We start from the raw sequence: 25052 nt of genomic DNA on the forward strand, positions 1-25052 counted from the left end.
TCTGTGGATAGGGCTTAAGATATTTAAGAGCTAGTACCTGCATTAAGCAACCAGGTTATAGAATGAAAATTTATCTTGAAATTCCCGTCTCTCCCTCTCTCTCTCGCCTCCTATCCCCTATCTTCCCACCTCCATCTCTATCTATTCCTTCTCCCCTACTCCCTGTTTTATGTATATACATGCATCATTTTATATATACACGGAATATTTACTGTCTGTTACGTTTATTTAATAAAGTGCACACTCCTCAGGCTAAATTTAGAAAGAGGACAAAATGAACACTTTCACATGGGCGTCAGTGGTGTTCCAAAGACAAAAGATTCCTCAGTCTTAAAACATGGCAAACACCATGTTCCTTCTGATAGTTAGATGCTAGAAAAAGGCAAGTGGATCCTTAAAATTCACACGCTATTAAGACCTACTATCAACAGAGTAGATCTTAAAGTGGAAACAAGAAAACACCAGCCTTTTAAGTTCTTCCTGTCTGAAGATAAGAATAAGAGGTGGTAGTGTTCTTCCTCACTTGCACCCGAAGTGTAAAAGCAGCAAAAATACCTTAAACACATATATGATGAGGAAGCCGCTCTTCTGATCCACTCTGTTTTGTTTTGCTTCTAGGTATATGTCTCACTCCGAACCTTTGCTTTTTGTTTTCTCTTTTATGTATGCTAAGAACCTGAGAGTCTTAACCTTTTCTTCCACCTCTCAACCAATAAACAGGACAAAAGAACATTTTTATGTTTTTATGTATTTTCCATTCAAATTTTTAAAAAAGAGATAAGTAAGCTAGCTCAGTTCATATTTCTCACAAAAATCACTTTCCAAACGAAACTAAATTGTTTGTGACCATAAACAGGAAAAACACCGTACTCTATTAGCACCATCTGACATTTCCACCTTAATGTTACCAAACACAACTTGACACTAATGTCAGAACTATTAAAAATGTTAAAAATCCCCAACCCCACTCAAAATGCATACCAAAGTTCAGGTAAAGGAAAAACAAAAACAAAAACAAAAGCAACTCACTGTTATCTTTATGTTCTTTCAGAAACCCATTAACAGCACACTGGAATTTAAAACTAGTGTCGTCATCTGGCCTGATGCCCAATTGTACAAATTTTTAAATAAGGAATAGTTTCTGGTAAGTCCTATAAGGCAAAACCATGAAAATATGTATTATTTCCTTTGTAGGGAAAGAATAAAAAATTAATTAGAGAAGGCAGAATATAAACCAGGAGAGTACATTAAACTTTGTATGTCAGTTATTCTGATGAGAGCCATTTTTTCCAAAGCTGCTTTAACCAGTAATTATCACTTGATTTTCATTAAAACTGCAGAATGGACAGTTACCAGGCATGCAAAAGGAAAAGCAAATCTATGTGAATGAATGCACATGTAACTCAAAATGATATAAAGCAGTTCTACCTACATTTATGTTCTATCTTACATTTCAAGGGCCATAAAGCGGCTGTGATTTAAGGAGAGGAGTAGAATAGAGTCAGAAGAACTTGGATTCGAATTAGGAAATAGAGGCAATTTCAGGCATTGTTGAGAACTGGTATTCTTGGGGTGGGAGAAAGTAGACTATCAATAGAAGACAGAAAAGGATAAGTGAAAATTCTCTAGTTCTGAATTTAAATGGAAAGTAGCAGTAGGAACCTATGACATATTTTAAAAATATGAAAAACAAACATACATAGTTCCTAGCTCTGACCACTGAAAAAGTCTAGAAACAACAGATGTCATGTCAAAAGGACTCAGGAGTCACTGAGAAGCTCCAACTGGCCAAAGATAGGGCCTCAGTTAGAATAATAACTGTAACGGAGTCCACGGTGATAGGAATAAATAAAATTTTACAAAACTGGTCACCACTGGAGGATATCTGTGAATCAACTCATTATTTTGAAAACTGTTAAATAAAAGAAGAGAATCATGCCTCTACAACTGGGCAACCAAACAGTTGATGAGGGGAATCTTCTCCTCGTACAAATATACCCAGCTAATAAGTGAAAAAAAGAACAACAGAATTCACCATTCTTTGGAGCCTCAACTGAATTAATGGATGTAGGTATGAATCATCAGTGACTGCTAATACCACAGAAAGAGACAATTATATATGTCTCCATGGAAGAACACATCATCACCTATGAAACTGTCTTGCCAAAACAAACCATGCAAGCTTCATTCTGATCAACTACCAATTTACAGGAAATAAAAGGATTGAAGAATATGTTGCCAACACATGGAATGTAATCATCGACATCTAGATGGGACAAATTACCTGGTTTCTTTAAAAACAAAATTCAAGGAGGAAAAAAAAAGTGAGAGAGACATGGAGGGAGAACCTATAGATTAAACAAGACTTCAGAGACCTAACAATCCATGGCAAAGTGTGGACCTTATTTGGATCTAATTCAAAATTCTTATAAACAATTTTTTATGACGTTTAGGAGAGAACTGCAAATTTGAGCACTCACTGGGTATTTAATATTAAAAAATGATATTAAGGAATAAAAGTCCTATATTTTAAATGCACGTACCAAAAACGTACAGGTGTAATTACATGTTGTCTCGGAGCTGCTTCAAGATAATATGGAATGGGGTGAAACAGGTGGGGGTATAGATAAAACATGACAGCCATCAGTTGGTAAATAAGAAAGCTGGAGGAGTTCATGGGTATACAAGGAACACTCACAGTATTTTTATACTTTTGTATATGCTTAAAATTTGTGATAATTGTTTAAAAACAAGACGACACTGTAGAAAACAGTTTGGCACTTTCTCAAAGGTTAAACGTAGAGCTACCGTATGATCCAACAACTCTGCTACTACCTACACTGCACATCTAACAGAACTGAAAGCAGGGATTTGAACAAATATTCGTACACCAATGATCATAGCAGCATGATTCACAATACCTACAAGGTGGAAAAAAACCAAGTGTCAATCAACCGTTGAATAACAAACTATGGTCTATATACACACAATGGGATTTTCTAAGCCAAAAAAGAAATGGCATTTCCTTACGTGCTACAACATGGATGAACCTTGAAAACACGATGTTTAGTGCAATAAGCCAGACACAGAAGGACAAATACTGCAGATTCCACTTACACGAGGTACCTATAGTTTTTGACAGCACTAAGAACATTTCCATTATCGTGCAAAGTTCTATTGACCAGAGCTGACCCATAACATTTTTATTTAATTTTACATTTATTCCTCTTTGCTAAGCAAATCCTCTCTCTTACTAAAAAACAATATTAGCAAGATGGCTAGATATAAGCTCAAGATGCAAAAATCTATTGGATTTCTATAATCCAGGAACAAAGGGAGAGCTTAAAAATTATTTAAAATGGAAAAAAAAATACCTAGGAATAAATCTAAATAAAAATGTGCAAGACATTTATGGAGAAAATAAAACCTTATTGAAAGATATTAAAGAAGTCTTATATAAATGGAGAGATACATCTTGTTTATGGATAGAAAAGACTCATCATAATGATGTAAATTTTCCCCAACTTAATTTATATAGTCAATACAATTACAATAAAAATACTTAATAGAGGTTTTGCAGGGTTGCCAATTCTGCAATTTATTTGAGTGGTCAAGAACAGCTCAGACACACCTAAAAAATCCATTCATTCCAAAATGGTGCCGGAAAACTTAATTATTCATAAGAAAACAAAGAAATTGGGTAATACAGACAAGTCGATTGTAAGTGCATTAATGGCTCGAATATAAAACAAAGATACACTAGAACTTTCAGTAGAAAATATACTATATCTGGGTAGCATTAAACTAGGGAAGGACATTTTAAGTAGAACAAAAAGACACTAAGCTAAAAGATAAATTTGATTTCATTAAAATTGAGAGCTGCTATTTATCACAAGACAACATAAAAAAAGTGAGAAGGCATGAAATAACTTATTTGTGTCATATATAGCTAACCAAGGATTATTTGCTTGTATTTAAAGAACAATAGAAATAAGTAAGAAAAAGATAAACAGTAGAAAAATGGACAAAAGATATTCTCTGAACTTTCACAGAATAGGAAACATAGGCAACTATTAAACAAATGAAAGGATTCTCAACCTATCGGTAATTAGGGAAATACAAATTAAAATTGTTATGGACTGAATTGTGTTCCCTAAAATTCGTAGGTTGATGCCCCATCTCCCAATGTGGCTGTTTGGAGACAGGGACTTTGAAAACATAAATATGGTTAAATGAGGTCATAATGGTGGGGCCCTAACTGATATGACTGGTGTCCTTGTAAGAAGAGGAAGAGATACGAGGGAAGTACACACACAGAGAAAAGGCCATGTGAGGACATAGCAAGAAAGCAGTGGTCACCTGCAAGTCAAGGAAAGAGGCCTCAGGAGGACCCCAAACTGCCAACATCTTGATCCCGGACTTCCAGCCTCCAGAACTGTGAGAAGATAAATCTCTTGTTTTTTAAGCCACTGAATCTGACGTATTTTGCTAGGACAACCTGAGCAGACTAATAACAGGGAACAAAAGACTAGACTGGCCATTCTAACTGGTGAAGCTATAGAGCAAAAGGACTGAAAATTGATTCCATAACTTTGGAAAACATTATTTTTTAAAGCTGACTATTTGAATTCCCTACAACCCAGCAATTCTACTCTTAGTATGTCTACTCTTTTACTTATGTTAAATCTTGCACATGTGTACCAGGACACATTAAAATAAATGTTCATGGAAGTACTGTCCATAATAGGCCCAAAACAACCCAAATATCATTAATAGAATAATAAACACATTTTCTTGTATTTATACAATAAAATATTATACAGTAGTACAAATGAATGAACACTAGTTAAAGCAAAGTGGATGAATCTTAGAAGCATAATGTTGAGTAAAAAAAGCAAGCACAGAAGACTAAAGTATGATATCAATTTTATAAATCTCAATAATAAGCAAAATCAGATAAAAATTATGTGGATGTTGAACATAAAGCCAAGATCAGAGTGATTTCTTTGGTGAAAGCAGGAAGGTGGGATCAGGGTAGAGAACAGAGAAGACTCAGCAGTTTTGATTCTAGTTCTTAGTTTTGGTGGTGTGTTTGCAGGAGTTTTTATTATTTCTCATAACTTACATACAATTAAATATATTCTTTTTTATATTATCTAATAATATTTGAAAAATCAAAATCCATTATATGCCAAAGATAACCCCTAGACATTAATTATAGAGAGTCCACTTTGAAACAACATACATAGTTACTCATAAATCTTCTGTAGTTTAAAGCTTTTAGCTATGAAATTCTTCCCCTTTCACATGAGGACTTTATGTTCCATAATGAAGGAAAATTGTTCCTACTTTGGGACAATTTGCTGTCTTTATTTAAGTGATACTAGTCCTTTGGCTGCCTAGAAATTTTAAAAACAACTGATAACTACATCTACTGCCTGCAGGAGAATAAAGGAAAAGGAGCATAGGAGGCAATCTCATACATTATTGATAAACACATACAAAGACAATATTGGTACAAAGCTATTTCTCCATATAGCAACTCTGAACTTTAATAATATATATATATATATATCAATCAAACATTAATAAAAGAATAAAATTATCCAATATGAGTACATTTGCTCTTGTTTTGCAATTAGTTCCAGGATTCTATTTTAGATTACTACTTCATATCTGCGAGAGTTGGGTGTGTGTTTGGTTTTGTGGAAGCTGCATTGTGCTAAATTTTACATTTCTTTCTTGAATTAAATGGCTTTTGTTATCCCTTGGGAATACTGAAGACAGCAACAGCAGATTACTACCTACCAGTGGAAAAGTATAAATAGCAATTTTAGCCGCTAGTGATTCTGAAATTGCCCTTAACTTTGTCCTTATAAAAATGCTCCAAGAATTACGTTTTGCAAATCCACAGATTTACTATCCATATTCAAGTCATTTATGTGGAGAAAGAATGTAGCCAGCCTTATGGGTAACACAGGATGTTATAGCCATCAAGCCGTCAGCCACTGAAGCCACACCCAAAGCTGCACCCTGAGGGGATTCAGGATGGAGAAAACAGGATACTGGCCCTAGATAATTAAAGTGCAAATCAAGGGACTGATTTCCATGAGACCAGATTCTTGCATCTCACCATATATACAAAAGTGCTAAATTTATTAACTTAAGATGTCTAGTTTCTTTAATTAACAGTAATCTTTTGATGTTCCAACTACCTGTTTTTTTTTTTTTTGCAAGAACCCCTAAATACCCTGTGCCCTCCCTTACCTCTTCAGAACAGTCCCTCAGAGCTATCTGAGAGGCTGTCTCCTGACTTAAGTCCTCAGTATGTCCTCCACATAAAACATAATTCTCAACTTCTAGGTTGTGCATTGTTATTCAGTCAACATTTAATTGTATGGCTCATGTAGGTACTATGCCTAAATGTAATGGGATGAGCTGTAAATTATTAAAACTAGATAAATTCTGTCAGCTCTACCACTAGCTGAGATCCAGGCTTTCACCTCTGGATACTTCTGTCATAGACCTTGGCAGATATGGGGTCTGTGTTGGTCTTAAAATTATTCTTAGAATTATGGGGACTCATTCATTCTTTCAACAAATTTTATTGCTTATACTCTGTGTGTCAGTTACAGTGCTGGGTCTTGAAATACAGAAGTCAACACACGAAAATACAAGGATAAAACATTTTCTACCATATTAACTTTTTTCATTCATTAATTCATCCCTAAGTCATTCAACACGCATCTTCTTATTGAATACTGATGAGGGGTCAAATGCTATGCTAAACACTCAGTATATAACTGCAAACGAGATGGATAGGCCCTGATTTGGATGTCACTACTATCTTTTGTCCTGCCATATAATGGGTCAGCTTCATTATTCCCTTTACCCTAAGTTTTTATCACAAATTGCTAATGAAAATAAAGCTGTCCGTGGAGTTTCAACATGCATAGGTAAATGAGAACACAGAACTCCCCTTTCGCATGCCCCATTCTCCTCCTTCTAACTCCCTATGTGAACTCACTTTGTGCCAAGACCAAGAAGCTGTGCCCCGATAAGAACCAAGTTGATTTCCTCACACTGACTGGGGCTATTGCTCACTTAGAAGACTTGATGCTTAATTTTGATAAGCAACTAGAAGACCATGGAGACAACCTATAAAAATGATTTGTCTTGGGAGAAAATACTAAAGAGGGTTAATGTGCTGTTCCACATGTCTAACCTCCTGGGATTAAACCACAGGCACCAAGATCACCAAGTGTACTTGGCAACAATGAGCTAAAAATAAAAAAAAAAAGCATCATACTGTTATTGTATTCATTTCCCCCCAAGGCACTCTCTGATAAACACCACAACCTCTAAGGGAATTGAGAACAGCTTCCTTGTGGGGTAGGTTATATAATATATATGCATCTTTTTCCAAGCAGTTAAATCATATCCAGCTATCAGCACACCTTACTTAAGGTGATCGTAATGTATGAGATTAAATGTTCCTACCTGATTGGAAACCTTCTTGTCCTCAATTCATTGGCTGTACTGGATTTGTTTTTCTTGGGTCAGACCTTCAGACTTCTACCAGAAATCGTTCCTTTGGGGAAACCAGGCCTTCCCAGAAACTCAGGAGACTGAAATGGAGACAGCAAGAGAGAAGGAAATTATTTGGACATATAGACCTCAATTGTTTGGTTTTAAGTAAACGTCCAAGCAAACATCTTCTAAATGGTATAATAACTTTAGGGAAATTCACGGTTTATAAGTTTGTGTACTCATAAACTGAACATATTATGATAAGAGTACAGGTTGCACTTTGTGTCTTCAACTCAAGCAAAGACTTCAAAAAAGGCCCAGTTATCCTTTGTTCATCAAGACACAAAGAGAGGGCAAAAAGGGCAAGTTTCGAAGTCTTTTTCTTTACAATTTACTTCCTTTCTTCAGTCTTCAACAAGATCATCAGGAAATTAACTTTACTAAAGTTAATTATTCATAAAATAAACATAGGAACCTGCAGAAGACTATTTCACAGAGACCTGTAATGTACAATATCCATTGCATACATGCACCATGAGCTTGTCTTTTCTAGCACTGGCATACACAAAACTCTGTGTGTGTGTGTGTGCGTGTGCGTGTGCGCGCGCACATGTGTGTCTTTTTTTGTGATGGAGCCATAGGGAGAAAATAAATCTATTGGCTGCAATTCAGTGATGTAGAAAGATTTAAGGGTAAAGGGGAAGGTTACATCAAGTGAAACAATAAAGTCATGAGGTTGTGGTTCCATAATAATAACAATAGCAGTCTTCTGTAACCGAGGGAGCAGGCTCCTCAAATTACAGTCACACCTGTTAGACCATCTGCCCATACATTTCACACTATCATTAATGGAAAACAAATGGCACTGTCTCTCCTTCCCTTTATCCATTGGCCATCCTCATATAAACTCTTTTTCTCTTCAAGGTCATGCTCTTTCCTATCTGTTTAAAAATATTAGGATTTAGGAGGAGTGATATGTAATGTGCCGTGCCTTGGTACTTGTACCAGTGACGGCTCTGTAAGGAGCACTGGGTTGTTAGGAGGCTATCAATTGAATTCCCCTAGAAGCAGAACTTGAGGCAATAATTTGAATGCAAACTGCTCATCTGGGAGGTGCTTCCAGAAAACTCAGAAGTGGAGTGGGAATTGAGAATGGAGGCATGGAAGGAAGCCAACAGAGGTGCATTACCGAATAAATTACTCCTGCAGGGAACTGCTGCCAGTACTTCAGGGGAGTTCTGTGAAACTCTACAGAACATGTCTCAGAGTTATCCCAAGAATCGGTGAGAAACTTGAAGTACTTATCTTCCAGTCCCCTCTGTCCTTGGTTGAAAGCTACACCCAGATACTCCTGTACACTTCTGGCCTGCCCTAAGGTGGATAATTGCAGGTGGCAGCATGATTCTATCAGCATATACTGGAATGATGAGTGCTGGGGAGATATGAGTGGAGCATCGAAACCATCTAATACAGTCGGGACAGGAGATATTAATTATTGGCTTGAAAGTCCAAATGGATAACCTTAAATTCCTGGGTTTATGGTTTTACTTTGAGGTATTTAAGCATGATGTATGAGTAAAAATTTCCTCTGTTAAATCAAGTTTAAGGTCCTAACTCCCTAATCTTCTGGAAAACTGTGGTATCTTTTAACAGATTTTGGAAAAGTAACATGATTAAGATTTCAAATTGACCATTCATTCATTCACTCATTCAACAAACATTTATTGAACACCTAAAGTATGTCATGGGTTAAACTAGGCACCAGTGTTACTGTTACTAAAATCATTATAGTGCCACCTAGAATTCAATGTACTGTGACACTCAAATAAGAAGATCCATAGTTACCGTAAAAGATATTACAGAGTGCTATAGGAAGACACGGTAAGACCTTAATTCATGCTGTGGACAGCAGTATATGGGCGATATCAGTAGGGCTTCCTGTAGAAGGCAATTGAAATGGATATGTAACATGAAGGAAGGGTGAAGTTTTGAGGAAAAGAGAAGATAAATTCATGGTGCCAGAAAATGAATGGTTAAGGATCAGTCCAGAAAGGAGTTCCATTCATAATCAGTATAAGAAATGCTCACTGGGGCTTCCCTGGTGGCACAGTGTTTGAGAGTCCGCCTGCCGATGCAGGGGACATGGGTTCGTGTCCCGGTCCGGGAAGATCCCACATGCCGCGGAGCGGCTAGGCCCCGTGAGCCATGGACACTGAGCCTGCGCTCTGCAACGGGAGAGGCCACAACAGTGAGAGGCCCGCGTACCGCAAAAAAAAAAAAAAAAAAAAAAAGAGAAATGCTCGCTGGAGTGTAAGAAAAGAAGACAATGGAGAGGGTGGTAGAAGCCAGATCATGCATGGTCCATGTATGTATAGTAAGTGCTACGGTCTAGTCTTTGTGTTCCCCTCCAAATTCATACGTTGAAATCTTAATTTCCGTAGCTGATAGTATTAGTAGGTGGGGCCTTTGGGAAATCATTATGGTATTAGTGCTCTTATAAAAGAGACCCCACAGAGCTCCCTAAGCTCTTCTGCCATGTGAGGATACAATGAGAAGTCTGTGATTCAGAAGAGGGCCCTCATCTGACCATACTGGCACCCTATTCTTGAACTTGCACCCTCCGGAACCGTGAGAAAAAAAATTCCTGGTGTTTATGAACCACCCAACCTGCCGTATAAACTTACAGCAGCCCAAAAGGACAAAGAGAGTTTGGATGTGAGATTTTACTCCAAGAAAGATGGGAATCCATTGAAGGATTTTACCTGGTAACTTAGAAGAGAGAAAAGTTTCATAACACAATCAGGTATTTTTATAAGAAAAATTTGTTTCTTTTTCAGAAAGATCACTCTGGAAATACTGTGACTAGATTTTTGGAGACGTGTGATGGCAGGCCCGGATATAGAAAGATGAGTTAGTAGTCCATTAATATAAGTCAAACAAGAAAGTGGATATAAAAAGTGTGAATTTGTGGCTGAGAGTTCTTTTCTTTTAGTACTTGAAAAATGTTATGTCAATGCTTCTGACTCCATAGTTTTAGACAAGAAATATGCTGTCATTGGAATTGGTTTCTCAATAAGTGATGCATTGTTTCTGCCTGTCCACTTTCAAGATTTTTTTTGTCTCTACTTTTCAGAAGTTTAATTATGACGCGTCTTGACAAGGATACCTTTGTGTTTTTCCTCTTTGGGTTTGCTCAGATTCTTGAATTTGTGCTTATGTCTTCTAAAAAATTGGGAACTTTTTAGTCATTATTTCTTTGAATACTTTGTCAGTCCCACTTGCTCTCTTTTTTTATTCTGGAACTTTGATGATATGAATGTTAGTGCTTTTGTTACTGTTTACAGGTTCTTGAGATCCTGTTCTTTCTCCCATCTCTACCCCTCAGTCTATTTTTCTCTGTACATTTGGTACGTTGTATTGATCTCTTCTAAGTTCATGATTCTATGCTTTGTAATCTCCACTCTACTCTTGAGCAAAGTTTTTTGATTGTTGTATTTTTCAGTTCTACTGTTCTCATTTGTTTTTATTCTTATAACTTCTAGTTCTTTGTTTACATTTTCTGTTTCCCATTTCTGTCAAGGAACACATAATTGCTAATTGAAGCATTTATGTGACAGCTTATTTAAAATCCTTGTCTGATAATTTCAACAGATGTTTTCTCTCAGTGCTGGTGTAGGTTTATTGTCTTTTCTCATTTATTCTGTGATTTCCTGGTTCTTGGTGCCATGAGTATTTTTCAATTGTATTCTAAACATTGTGAGTTATTACATGACTCTGTATCCCATTTAATTTTATTATTACTTTTTAGGAGGAAGTCATCCTATTGGAGGTGTAGTATGAGGACTGGGGGGTTACGTACAGATTTCCATTGGGCCCTACTGTCAATACCCCAGCGAAAGTGGGCACTTACATTGTCTCACTGCAGACAGATCAAGTAGAAGTTCAGCTATCCTATTGGCCCTTCTGACACCTTCCCCCCAAAAGTGGGAACATTAATATCATTGTGTTGCCTTTTAGTAGGAGTGCAAGTTCATCTCCCCAGTAGATTTCTTGACACCAGGGCAGGGGAGAAGTGAAGTGTTTGCTGTCCTTCCTCCCACTTCATTCCTTCTTGTTGATGCCGGGTGTGGGTAGAGGGTCAGCTACCTGCTGGCCCCACTGACACCAGGGTAAGAGGAAGAGAACTGCCAACTAGCCCTGCTGGTGCCATCTCGTTCTGTCTTACTGCCTCAGGACGGTTATGGGGATTCAGCACCCCATTGGGTCTCACTGGCACCATGTGTTGGGGGTTAGTGGGGTGCCTACTCCCTCCAACCTGTAACATCCTATTCTTATTGATGTCAGGGAGAGACGGAGGCTAGGTCCCACCACTGGACCCCACGACTGTGTGAGGGCAGCCCAGTGTTAACTAGCCTGTCAGGCACCACCTTTGAAAGTCTCTTTGCTAATGCAAAGGGGTGGAGGCTCAGCTCACCACTGCACCACACTGAAACAGCCCTGGTGGCGAATCAGAGCGCTGCCTCTTCTGGAGGGCAGGAGTGGGGTGGTGTGGAAGATCAAATCCTAGCTTGGCCCAACTGAAACCACAGGACATAGGGGATGGGTGCAATATTCCACTGGCACTTGGCTCGAGTAGTGTGCATATTATTGTCCAAATGGTTTTCTGTCTTTGGCAACCCCTTTCCTCATACCTTGGCTAGGGGGAACGGGGGTTTTGTGTTTTCTTTTTTGAAGCTTTCTTGTCTGTTGTTCTGTTGGTGGTTATTGATTGGGGGTTCCTGTAATACCCTCTCCAGGATGTATGGGAAGCAACAGGAAACACAGGGGACTCACCACCATGTTATTCCTCAAGTCCCAAAGTCCCTAGTTAAGCCTGCCTTCTCATTTCCACCTTTCAGTGTCTTCCTATGTTTGTTTGTTGTTATGTTCAGGGCTTTAGTTTTAAGTGGAAGAACCTGGGAGAAACGGGCTACTTCATCTTCTTGGAAGATGGTCTGGAGGCCTGGAGGCCTATGGTCTGGAGGCCTATGGATGTTACAAAGTACTGCTGACTGTAAATTAAAATTTGATGATATACACCTTGCCCTTTAAGAATTATTCTGCTAGATGATGTGGCTTCCCAAAGTAGTTACAATTTGATTTTCATACTTCTAAAAGTCAAGTGTTTGGCTGGAGTTGAAATTTAAAGATAAGCAAGAGATGAGGCTAAGATGATCTATGTGGTAACAGATTAAAGTTGGAAACATCAATATACATTCATGTTTAGCTTAATATTGCTTCATATTACCTTAATACACATGGTTATGTAGAGAGATACTTATAGATATGTGCATATACATGGGTAATGTACACACATATTATCTCTTTGCTCTGTCAGCTGAGAAGACCTAGAAGCAATGACATCCGGGCAGCAATTAGCACACCCCACACCCAGATCCTGCTGTCTAATACTGTTCTCCACTAAAAAGACCTAGTTATCCTTGAAGAAATAGCTGATTCTAGGACTGGGGCAGTAAATATACAAGATTTATATACAAGACCATCTTATAGTGTCAGAAAGTAAGGAAGTTCCAAAAAAATATATAGGATGGGGATACCTCAGAGTGGCACACGAGCCACTGAACTGAAAAGAGTTCACAAGGGTCAGGACTAGAGCAATTTGAGGAACAAAGTAACTAACGTAGAATTAGATTATAACCCAAAGTATAAAATAAAAATCCATGAGTTCTTCTGATATAAATAAATAATTGGATACATAAATAAATGCGGGAGAATAGATAAATCCCCAGTGCAAAAGAATTCCAAATAGTTTATGTAGTACTCCATCTTAAGCATAACTCTCTATTCCTTAGTTGTGGGCTGAGCATATTGACTTCCTTCCAAAAAGTACAATAGGAGAAGGGAAAACAGTAATTTTACAATGGAGAAACCTGAAAAACACTACCTCAGCCTGGTGATCAAGGTCGACCTCAGCATTCATAATGCACATTGATACTTTGTACACTTGATGTGATCTGACAAAATAACCCTTCTACTCTTGTGGTCTTCGTCCCCAAAACACATAATCCCAATATTCATGAAAAATGCATCAAACAAATTCTAGTAGTGGGCATCCTACACAAACCTAACTACTCAAAATTGCCAAGGTCATGCAAGGAAAATCTGAGAAGCTATCAAACCCAAGAGGAGCCTAAGGAAACATGGCAACTAAATGTAATGCGATGCTTGGGATGAAATCCTGGAATAGAAAAAGGACATTAGGTAAAAACTAAGGAACTGGACTAATGTATGGACTATAGTAAACAACAATGTATCAATATTTGTTCATTGATTGTAACAATGTAACATACTAATATAAGTTGATCATCATAGAGGGAAATGGGTATAGTGTATATGGAAACACTTTATACTATCTCCTCAATTTTTCTGTAAAATTAAAACACTTCTATAAAATAAAGTCTATAAAAACGTTGTGTTTTCTTGTTTTATGATTATGTGCCTGTATTTCCTAATAAATATGTAAATTTGCTTTGCCTTCCTTGATACTGATATTAAAGAAAATACTAAGTAACTCTGAAAGAATTTGTAACTCCAATTTAACAAGCAATAATTCTTGGTATTAACTTTTTAGGAGAACCCACTGAATAAATCAAAGCAAATTGTCTTTAAATGCTGAATTGCTTTCCAGTGTTTAATCTTTTATATGATTAATGCATACCACAAGCATGGTTCTGTTTCAAAGGGCAGAAAACATTGATTGTAGGCCATGTCTAAAATACAGTGAAACATTAATGTATGATGCTATAACAACTTTAATGTATTTTATGTTTTCAAAATGATGAATTGTTATTTCACTCAATAAAGTATTCACTTTTATACATTTCCTACCCACCTTTTCCCAGAACACCCACAAGGAAATGATACTATCATATGATATTAGGTTCATCAATTTAAATTGGAGTTTTTGGTAGCTGTGGTTGCCAACGGTACTGGAATGTGCGATACTTTTACAAATCCTCTCCATGGCAAAATCTGATCTTCACAAAGTAAATCACAGTAGGTGCCTAAAGCCAAATGACATAGAGCTTTGTAGCTAGATTACCATGCATTTTACTTAGAGGCACGATAGAATGTAGAAAAGGCCATTTCTCCTTCTGTCTTTTTCTGCTCAAAGGTCACTCACCATCTCAAAAGTTTTCCATAAATTTAGACTATATAATGTCACTTAATGTGAATGTAGCTCAACATTCTGTTTTAGTACAGCTAATCTCACAGTATTTTATTGGTCCTAAATATGTAAATCATCAGCAAATTTTTGTACTTAACTTTTCTTTTTTTGATATGGACCACTTTTTAAAGTCTTTATTGAATTTGTTACAATACTGCTTCTGTTTTATGTTTTGGTTTTTTGGCTGTGAGGCATGTGGGACCATAGCTCCCCGACTAGGGATTGAACCCACACCCCCTGCACTGGAAGGCGAAGTCTTAACCACTGGACCACCAGGGAAGTCCCTGTACTTAACTTTTCAAAATAATTAAAATAAGCTATTCAACACATTTTTCCTTTAAAAAAAAAAAAGGCAATTCTTCTTAGGCTGGCCCTGGGCACATACATGACTTTGCCATTTTTTCCATGGATTATTTTCTTATCTGTTGTACTGTGTCACATTTGTTCTACCTTTTCAAAAAGAAGCATTTAAAAATTCATCTACGCGTTCATGCATTCATACATTTATGAAATAAATCTACTGAACACCTACATACGGCACAGAAAAAGAGGCAGAAAACTAATCTGGGTTGCACAGAAAGTAATGAACTCAGTTAAAATTTTTGGTGAAAACAGGTGTTACTCAATCTACTGGAAATTACATTTCATTATGGGGACTCACAGACTCAAGGAAAACCAAGACCTAAATAATAATCAAGTAATAAAAGTACTAGCCATTTACTGAGTGCCTGCTTTTACCTGACTCTGAAACTCTAAAATCATTACGGATGTTTTGAGGATTGTCTGATATAATTGTAATTTCTATTTTACAGATGAAAATAACAAGGTTCAGAGACATTAGGTTACTTGCCTAAAGTGAAGTGGCCCAGAAACTACAGAACTGGAAATTGAACCTTAGATTTCATAATGCCAAAATCTGTGCTTTTAATCACAATGTGTGTGTGTGTGTGTGTGTGTGTGTGTGTGAGAGAGAGAGAGAGAGAGAGAGAGAGAGAGAGAGAGAGAGAGAGAGGGAGGGAGGGAGGGAGGGACGGAGGATGTGTTTAATAGAGAACTTCTGAGAAATGGCAAGAAAGCTGCCAGGTACCCATAAAACAATAAATGAGGGGCTTCTTACTATACAAGTAATTGTTAACCTTATGGCTGAACTAAGGATCTCTCACTTTTGAACTAAGAAATCAAAAGCTTCCAGAAGTTGAGTCTAAATTTTACACTTACATAAGATACTTCATACAGAATGCTAAAGTATACTAACTAAAGAGCTCTGAAAATACTGGAAGTATTCATACTAGTATGATTTCATAATGTGGATAATAGAGGATTTAAGAAATTGGCAGATGCAACTGCACACTCATTTGTTATCATTTCTGTGAAGGGCAAGATAAATCAATAAAATGAGAAAAATGAAAAAAGAATGGCTAGCAATTTTAGGTAGTTTGCTTAATCTCCATACTAGGAAAGACTAAGCAAAAAAAAAAAAAAAAAATTCTCGAAATTTTATTTTGAAAGCGCCTACAAGTGTATATGGTCTTTTTATACCAAATAACTTGGAATTATGAACTGTCAAATAAGTCTAATCTTCTCTGATGATAAAATTGCTGACTTTATTTGAAACTATGAAATGAAAAATGAGGTAATAATCAGAAATTCTTAAGAAAAGGAGCAGACAAAACAAAATTATAAGAGTTATGTTAAAAAATATTTTGAAACAAACATAAAATCCCCATTACTGGTACAGAGCTTTTAAAACTTTATTTTGGTTGTAAGTTTTAATAAATATTGATATGTTTACATAATTACTGTCATAAGGAAGACACAATTTTAGGTCAGCTTTCTTCATTCTTTCTTTATTAAGCATTATTTTATTTTGTTCCATCATCTTGTAAGTATAATATAGTAACTGTGTCATTTTCTACTAAGCGGATATAATTTCCTAAACTGTTTTCCTATTGTTAACAATTAAAGGTGTTTCCAATTTTTTGTTATTACAGATGACATGACAATGAGCATCTTTATATAATAATTTTCTGGATTATAAATTATTTATTGGCATAAGCTTCCAGAATTAGAATTAATGTGTAAAAAGCTATTAACATTTTTATCTTGCTAGACATTGCCAAATTACTTGTCAAAAGATGGAACCAAATTATATTGCAAAAATCTTTGCCAACAGAAAACATTATATACAATTTTTGATTTTGCTAAATTAATAAGTTGGAATCCTATGTTCCATTTCTTTGAATTCTTTGATAACAGAGTGCTGCTGGAGGCTGGGAGGGCAGCCATGTCCATGAAGGCTCCCCAGAGTTGGAGCGGGGAAGTGGAAAAAGGTAAAAAAAATACTAATTGTATTTTCCCTCGATTGTTCTCTCTCATTCTTTTCTGCCTCTGTGTAACTTATATCCAGGTAGCTGGAGAAAAATCATGTGGCAGGGCAAATTGGTCTTCCAATAAATTAATAATCACCAACTTCAAATGGATTTTCAAGACTGGAAATATTGCTCTGACTTACAGTAAGTTCTTTCTAATTCTCCTTAAGGACTATTTTCTTAGAAGCTTTCCCTACCCTCCTCAAATTTTCCTCCATCCTCTCTACTTCCTTCACTCTGAGCTGGTGAGGCGCTTTATAACTCACTAGGAACACAGAAGTCAGTAAATAGTCCACTGCCAAATCCGTTAATTCATTAGCATTTGCATTGATCTTTGTATTCCCTTTCACTACAGGAGTTCAAGTTCAAAGGCCACGTGCACTACAAATAGCATTTCATTTTCTCTCATCTTCTCAAGTACTTCACAGCACTGCATTTTCTACAACCCATCTACTCCTTATGAATGATTCTTGCCAAAATTCAACCTCATTCTAGACTAGTAACTCCAACTTAAAATGTTAAAAACTATACATGTAACATGAAAGCCTCCCTCCTCCTCTAATCCCTGCATATCTTCTTTAGCCAATTCATGTCTGAACTTTTCAAAATTGTTATCATCATATATTGTTTCCATTTCCTCACGTCCCATTTACTCTATAATTTACAACCATCTGACTTCTCTCACCATAATCTCTCTGCCCATTGTCCTGAAATTTTACTTATGAAGGTCACCAGCGATCTCCATGTCAGTATAGCCAATGAATAGTTTTTGTCCTATTTCTAGGCTCTTTCCTTCTTTAAAAAAGAAAAAGAAAAACAAAAACCATTTTTTTTCCTCTATGCTTTCACACTCTCATCATCTTCTGTCCTGGTATATTTTACTGGCTTTCTGTGTTTAATCTGATTTCTAATATTCTAAGAGTTTCCTTTACCTTCAGTGGAATAAACCACTATATGAAGGATTATTCTCAACAGTTAGTTCTCATAATAACAGTACTAGTAGCAGCAGTCAATACTTCTATAATGCTTATCACGTGCCAGACACTATTCTAAGACACTGTTTAAATACATATATATAGACACACACACATATATATAGTTTTCCTCCTCATAGGCGTATGAAATAAGCCTATTATTATACCCATGTTACAAATGAGGAAACTGAGGCAATGAGAGGCCAAGGTCCCATGATCAGTACTTGGTGAAGCCCCACCTGAGTTAATGCTGGAACTTTAGAGTAGACAAGTTAAATAATGTCTCACAGATTGGCCTTAAAAGTGAGCAACATTCAATTAATGACTTGTAAAAGTATCAGAAAAAAAGGAAACATTTTAGTTAACAGATATTGGCAAAGATATAAAAATAATTAGAATGCCAATTTCCCTGCGTATTCCCTGTGTACTTTAGGGGTAAAAATAGTATTTGTAAAGTGATTTAAAAATGTGCAAATATTACCTCTGGGATATAACCTACGGGTGAAGAGCACTAACTCTAAAATTAATTTGCCTGGATCTTTTTTCCCCAGCTCCACCACTTATTAGTGGTGGGAGTTCAGGAGTGGTACTTCTTTGTGTTCCACTTCCTCTTTGAAAATCAAGGGCTTAATAACCTCACCCATTTTACAGGGCTGTGGCGTGGAATTAATACATGTAGAGTGGTTAGGAATCCACGCCACTCTTAAGTCTTTGAAAATCAATCTTACTATTGTTGTTACTACTATTATTAACTTGTTAGCTGTCCTTGAAAAAGTTTGCCAGCAGTACTCACTTGCTCTTCTTTTTGTTGTATATTCTCTACATCCCACTTAAGCATTCTACCAAGCCTTAAGAGGCTCTTTTCAGATATTTTACACCTCTTTACTTGTTTGTCACAGCAAAAGTAAAAGGAGTGTGGCTCCCCTTGATCAAACAAACCAGAACTTTGGTTTTCTCCCATTCATACACATTGGTGAACAGATGTGAAAAAACGACTCCATGGGGCTTTCAGTCTGGAGCCAAACATCCAGGCTCTGTGTAACTCGACACTATTATGCACACATGTTGGTCCCTTAGGACCCAAAAGAATCTCAACTAAGCCCATCATTATTTCAGGAATATGACGAATGCTTTTTGTGAAGTAGGTGAATGTAACAGAAATACAAGAAAAGACAGGGGTGTTTTGTATCACAACTTTTTGAGAAATGCTCAGTGCTCTAAGATGTAGCTGACAATTCCCCCATCAGCTAATGCTTTCAAAGTGACCATAAATTTCACCATAAAGACATTTTTTCAGCAATGGCAATAACGTGGTGACTATACTGCTCAATTCCTCACAGTGTCAGCATTAAATACATTAAAAGGGTAAGTTAAAATATCTGTCTGATTGCTTCTGACATAACTCCGAGATCTCTTTTACTTCTGTACTCCATCAATTATAATGTGGAACATTAAGACAAATTATTTCTAAACACTAACAAGGAATGTAGCAACAAGTGGCAGACAATCAAGGGGAATTTTGCCACAGCGTGGTGCTTATTTTGTTACAAGCCGGAGTGCAAACCCAAAGGATGTAATTTAGAGGAAACTCTGTCCTGTCTATTCTCTAGGAACTAGAACAAGGAGACTGAGAGAAGATGATTCTGGGTAAATCAAACCGTTTTCTCCTAATTACAGCTGACTAATAGGGAGCAAACTCCCACGGAAGGCTGTGATCTGCTTGAAGAAAGCTACGAGGTTGCCCTGGTTAGGGTCTTTCATATACAGTCATTCAAGCTCAGACTTGATCATCTGTCAGGGATGCTACAGTAGGGAGAGTTTTGCCGTAGCTCTGAGACTCAGCAAGATCACTTCCAACTCTAAAACCTACAATTTTAATCTAATCACCAACACCAGCCATCATTAAGAGCGACCTTAAATAACTCCAAATCTGTTCATCTACTCACATATTCTTTACACAGTCAACAGACCTCGAGTGATTACTACATGCCAGACACAGTTCTAAGACACAGAATAAGGGATAAGAAAGGTAACAACCTCTGTCACTGTGGGGCTTGAGTTCTTTGGGAAGAAGTTCATCTAAATACAAAGAGACACCAAAGATAATATTTGTTTTTATGATTATTCTGTGAAAGAAGTAAGGTAATCTGATAAACTGGGACTAAGTTAGGCCGGTAGGACAATCAAGGAAAAAATATCTTTAAGAGATGAGTGCCAAAGAATAGAAAGGAATCATTTATGGACAATTTTTCTGGAAATAATATTTCCAAAACATGGGAAAAACAAATACAAAGGCCCTGAGGCAAGGTGGAGCTTAACTACAATCAAGGAACAAAAAGAAGCTAAAAGGTTAGCTTCTTGCACCCTCTTGCACTGCTGGTGGGAATGTAAATTGATACAGCCACTATGGAGAACAGTATGGAGGTTCCTTAAAAAGCCAAAAATAGAATTACCATATGATCCAGCAATCCCACTACTGGACGTATACCCAGAGAAAACCATAATTCAAAAAGACACACGCACCCCAATGTTCACTGCAGCACTATTTACAATAGCCAGGTCATGGAAGCAACCTAAATGCCCATCGACAGACGAATAGAAAAAGAAGTGGTGGTACATATACACAATGGAATATTACTCAGCCATAAAAGGAACGAAATTGAGTCATTTGTTGAGACGTGGATGCATCTAGAGACTGTCATACAGAGTGAAGTAAGTCAGAAAAAGAAAAACAAATATCGTACGTTAACGCATGTATGTGGAACTTAGAAAAATGGTACGGATGAACCGGTTTGCAGGGCAGAAGTTGAGACACAGATGTAGAGAACAAACATATGGACACCAAGTGGGGAAAGCCACGGGGGTGGGGTGGGGTGGGGATGGTGGTGTGCTGAACTGGGCGAGTCGGATTGACATGTATACACTGATGTGTATAAAACTGATGACTAATAAGAATGTGCTGTATAAAAAAATAAATTAAATTAAATTCAAAAATCAAAAAAAAAAGAATACTGTCTACTGTCCTCCGCGCCCCCTGGAACACTCACTCTAAATATCCAGGAGGTGCTTGCAGAATGAATGAATCAATGAACAAACAAGCTCACTCATTTCAAACGTGCGGTCACATGAGTAATCTGACCTTCTAAGAAGTTAAGCTTCTGGAAGGAGCCCATTTTCTTAACGTATTCAGCATCGAGTCATCACAAAATATGAACTCTTAAAAGGAATGCCCCCTCACTTCCCATGAGAAAGCAAAATTCCTCAGCAGGGAAATGGGAGGGTAGCAGACATTACCCGCAAAGCTTTGGGAAGGCTGCGGCTCGCTGAGCACTTCACTAGGGCCCCTGACCGCCTGCCTGGTAGTAGGACAGACACACCAGGAATGGCTGCTGACCGGCAGAAAGAGCGCCCGGCCAGGCAGGCAGCACACCCCGCACCCTGCCAAGCGAGGTCCGGCCAGCAAGGGAAAGACGCTCTCTCCACTTCAGCACCGCCCACCACTAGAAAGCCAGGTCCTGCCAGGGCCTGGACACACGAAGCCTTCCTTACAAGGGTTACAAATCTGTGGCCTTGCTCTGCCTCGAATAAAAGACAGAGACGGGGACAACGTGACCATCTCCAGATGAACTTTCAACTTCGTTTCAAGTCCCTGGGTGCTGGGTCACAGTGCATTTCTAAACTCTTCCAATACTCAAAAATACCAATTTCTAAGATGCAGAAGGGTTGTTAAACATACGCTTCGCACAGATCCCAGTCCCACTCCTGAGTATTTTCTCAAGTGAGGTAAAAACCCAAGTTCACATGGAAACCTGCCCTGGGATGTTTACAGCAGCTTTATTCCTGATCCCTTCAAAACTGGAAACATCCCACAAGTCCTGCCACCCGCAGGTGAATGGACAAACGGAACATGGAATACAACACAGCCAGAAAAAGGAGTGGCTTCTCATACCCGCAACAACAGGGATGACGGACTTCCCTGGTGGTCCAGTGGCTAAGACTCGGCGCTCCCAATGCAGGGGGCCCGGGGTCCATCCGTGCTCAGGGAACTAGATCCCGCACGCTGCAACGAAAACATACTGCACGCGCCAATGAAGATCCCATGTGCCGCAACTAAGACCCGGCACAGCCAAGTAAATAACTAACTAAATCAATGTTTAAAACAACAACAACAAAAAACAAACGCGGGATGAATCTCGCATAGGTTTTGCTGAGCTAAAGCAGCCAGAATCAAAAAGCTACATGCTGTTGTTCCGTTTATCTGGCTTTCTGGAACAGCCAAAACCTTAGGGACAGACAGGAGATTAGCGGCCAAGAAACTAGAGGCGCGCTGGCGCCAAAGGGCAGCCAATGGCATGACAGGATTGCTCTGCCTCCTGACGGCGATCATCTGTCAAAACTCCTACAACTGTGCACTACAAGTGAACTATGCTTCACGGCTACTAAGGATAAACAAATGATTACATTTTGAAAAATGTGCCGGCCAGCCAACCCGTGCATGACAAGTGCAGTAAGAGGGGCGGGGAGGCGAGGCAAGTGGATCAGCTGGACTTCTGAAGGTTCTCCCCACTTTCAGTGTCCCTCCCTTGGGATGTCTCCCCGCCCTGCCCACTGCTCAGGCCGCCCACCAGGGCCACCCGGAGTTACCCAACCAGAAAAGCCTGAGCTCAGGCTCAGCCGCGCCTCCAGGCACAGGAAGGGCAAAAAATAGAAAGCGCCAGTGCGCGGTGGCGGGCTGGAAACCCTCGGACCTCAGATAACTGCGGGGAACCGGGGCCCGGGAGTCAACATCGGCTCCCAGGCGGTCCCAGCGTCCCGACCCCGACCCCGGCCGCGACACACTTTCCACAAACTGACACACACGGAGCCCGCGCGAGGGCCGGGTCGCCTGGAGGACGGTCCCCCGCAAGCCGAGCGCACGAAAGGGCGCCCCAAAGGCGCCGGCCCAAGACGCCCGCTGCGCTTTCCCTCCGGAAGGTGGGCTGCGGGGCCCAAGCGTAAACCCTGAGACAAGGAACACGCGCACCACGCCGCCACGGGGGACGAGAGGCCGAGCGCCCACCTAGCCGGACACCCTGCATTTCTACAATCACCGGACGCCTGTGTAAATTTCCGACTGGCCTGTCATTTTCCAAAGGCCACTCAAGATCAGGGGACAGAACGCCTCCTCTCCAAGTGTCCTGCCAGCCCACCCACTCAAGATCAGAGGGACAAAATGCCTAACTAAAACAAAACAAAACAGAAACAAAAAAAAACTGGAGGGAGGAAAGGGTGCCCTGAAAAAAAAAAAAAAAAAACAACTAAGCACGTTGACAGCGCTAAGAATACACTACCAGGAAAAAGAAACCCTACATGTCAGATCCTAAAGTACAGAAGGGCAAGCCCGCCGGCAGTCCAGGCCCGGGGGAACCGGGGTCCCCAGCCCTGCAGAGCCAACCGCAGACCGGCTCGGGCGCCCCTCGGAAGCGCGGGGTCCCCGCGGCCGAGTCGGCGCCCCCGGACGGCGCCGGCTCCCCTCTGCCCACTCTGCGCGCGGGGGCTGGAAACTGCCGCGGAGAACCACGGCGGGGCGGGAAGGGGGGATCCAAAGAGGGTCTGGAGACTCGAGTCGCTCCGTTTCTCGGTGGGCTCAGCGCGCGCCGTGGGGGAAGAGGGGAGGGGGTCCGGGAGGAGGGGACGGGCGGCACTTACGTAGACCGGCAGCGGCCACGGGTAGACGGCGGGCTCGGTCCCCAAGAGCGACTCCAGCCTCAGCTCCAGCTTCTCCCGCATGTCTTCGCGCGCGGCCCCCGCACCGCGCTAGTATGGCGATTGGGGGAGGGGCGCGGCGCCGCCGGCGGGGGCGTGGCAGACGGGCAGGCGGGAGGCTGAGGGGAGGGGGCCTGGCCTGGGCCTCAGCTGCCGCCACCGTGCTCCCGCCCGGCCCCTCGGCTCCCTCTTTGTGCTCACAGGCCCGGGGCCCCCAGCGCTGCTGCGAACTCGGGCCGGCGTGAGGCGAGCACAACGATCCGAGGGCCTGGCTGGAACACTCGCGGCGCGCGCGGCCCACCCCGCGGCCTCGCACGCTCTCACGCACGCACGCACGTACGCATGTACGCACGTCTTCGGCTGCCCTCGGCCACCCCCACCGGCCCGAAGTGGGGACCCGGGGAGACCATTACTCTGGCTTGAGGTGCTTAAAGGGAAACTCTACATTCTTGTCCAAAGCAAGGAAAGTTCTTTTCAAGAGCGAAAATGTTGGAGTTGGAATGACTTGGGCTGGACTCCTACCTTTACGTTTTGGGTAATTGTTGCAGTTTCCCTGAACCCTAGTCCCTCATCTGACTGTGGAAATAAACATAACATAAATGAATAGCTCATTAAATAACTGATGTCTTCTCTCTCCCATCCTTGCTTTAATCAAGAATTGGTTCACTCAACACTGATTCTCCTTTGATTTGCTCTAACACAGAGACAAGAAAGCTAAGTATTCAATTTTCCGAGCTGCAATCCAGCTAGCAGTGGAGATATGACACAGTTCTGACCAATGGTATGTAAATTTAGTCTGATGGGAAGGGCTTCCATTAGGTAGAAGACCTGTGGTCCTCCTACCTTCTTCTTGATTGGGAAACAGGCATGATGGCTGAAGGTGCAACACATCTCCTGCCATCATGAGGATGAGAGTCATGTCATAAGGATGGTGGAACCAGAGGATAGAAAAAGCCTGGTCCCCAACAATACCGTAGAATGGATATTAAATGATACCGGACAGGCAGAAAGGTTCATTCAGGAAAAAACTTTTATTATCCTTCATGGGAGATTAGTTTTCTTCCTATTACCATAACACAGAACCCATTTCATATAAACAAATCATCTGGTTTTGCTATGCTAAGAGAGAATGTGCCTCCTCATTGCCTAGAGTTACATTTCAGAATGACTGAATGCTGGAAATATCGTGTGGCTCAACCTTAAATA

General features: G+C 39.8%; 1 long non-coding RNA gene across 4 annotated transcripts in view; it reads right to left on the reverse strand.

The window, feature by feature from the left end:
- The window catches only part of LOC307194098, a 43379-nt gene extending 19228 nt beyond the window's left edge, over positions 1-24151 (reverse strand). For all 4 annotated transcript variants that reach the window (XR_013830496.1, XR_013830497.1, XR_013830498.1 and 1 more), the window contains exons 1-2: positions 23790-24151; positions 7501-7628 (exon numbers count right to left, since the gene is read on the reverse strand). This is a non-coding gene — a long non-coding RNA (uncharacterized lncRNA). The remainder of the gene's footprint in view (positions 1-7500; positions 7629-23789) is intronic.
- Between the last annotated feature and the right edge of the window lie 901 nt (positions 24152-25052).

This window comes from Stenella coeruleoalba (assembly GCF_951394435.1).
Source record: "Stenella coeruleoalba genome assembly, chromosome: 11".
Lineage (NCBI taxonomy): Eukaryota > Metazoa > Chordata > Mammalia > Artiodactyla > Delphinidae > Stenella > Stenella coeruleoalba.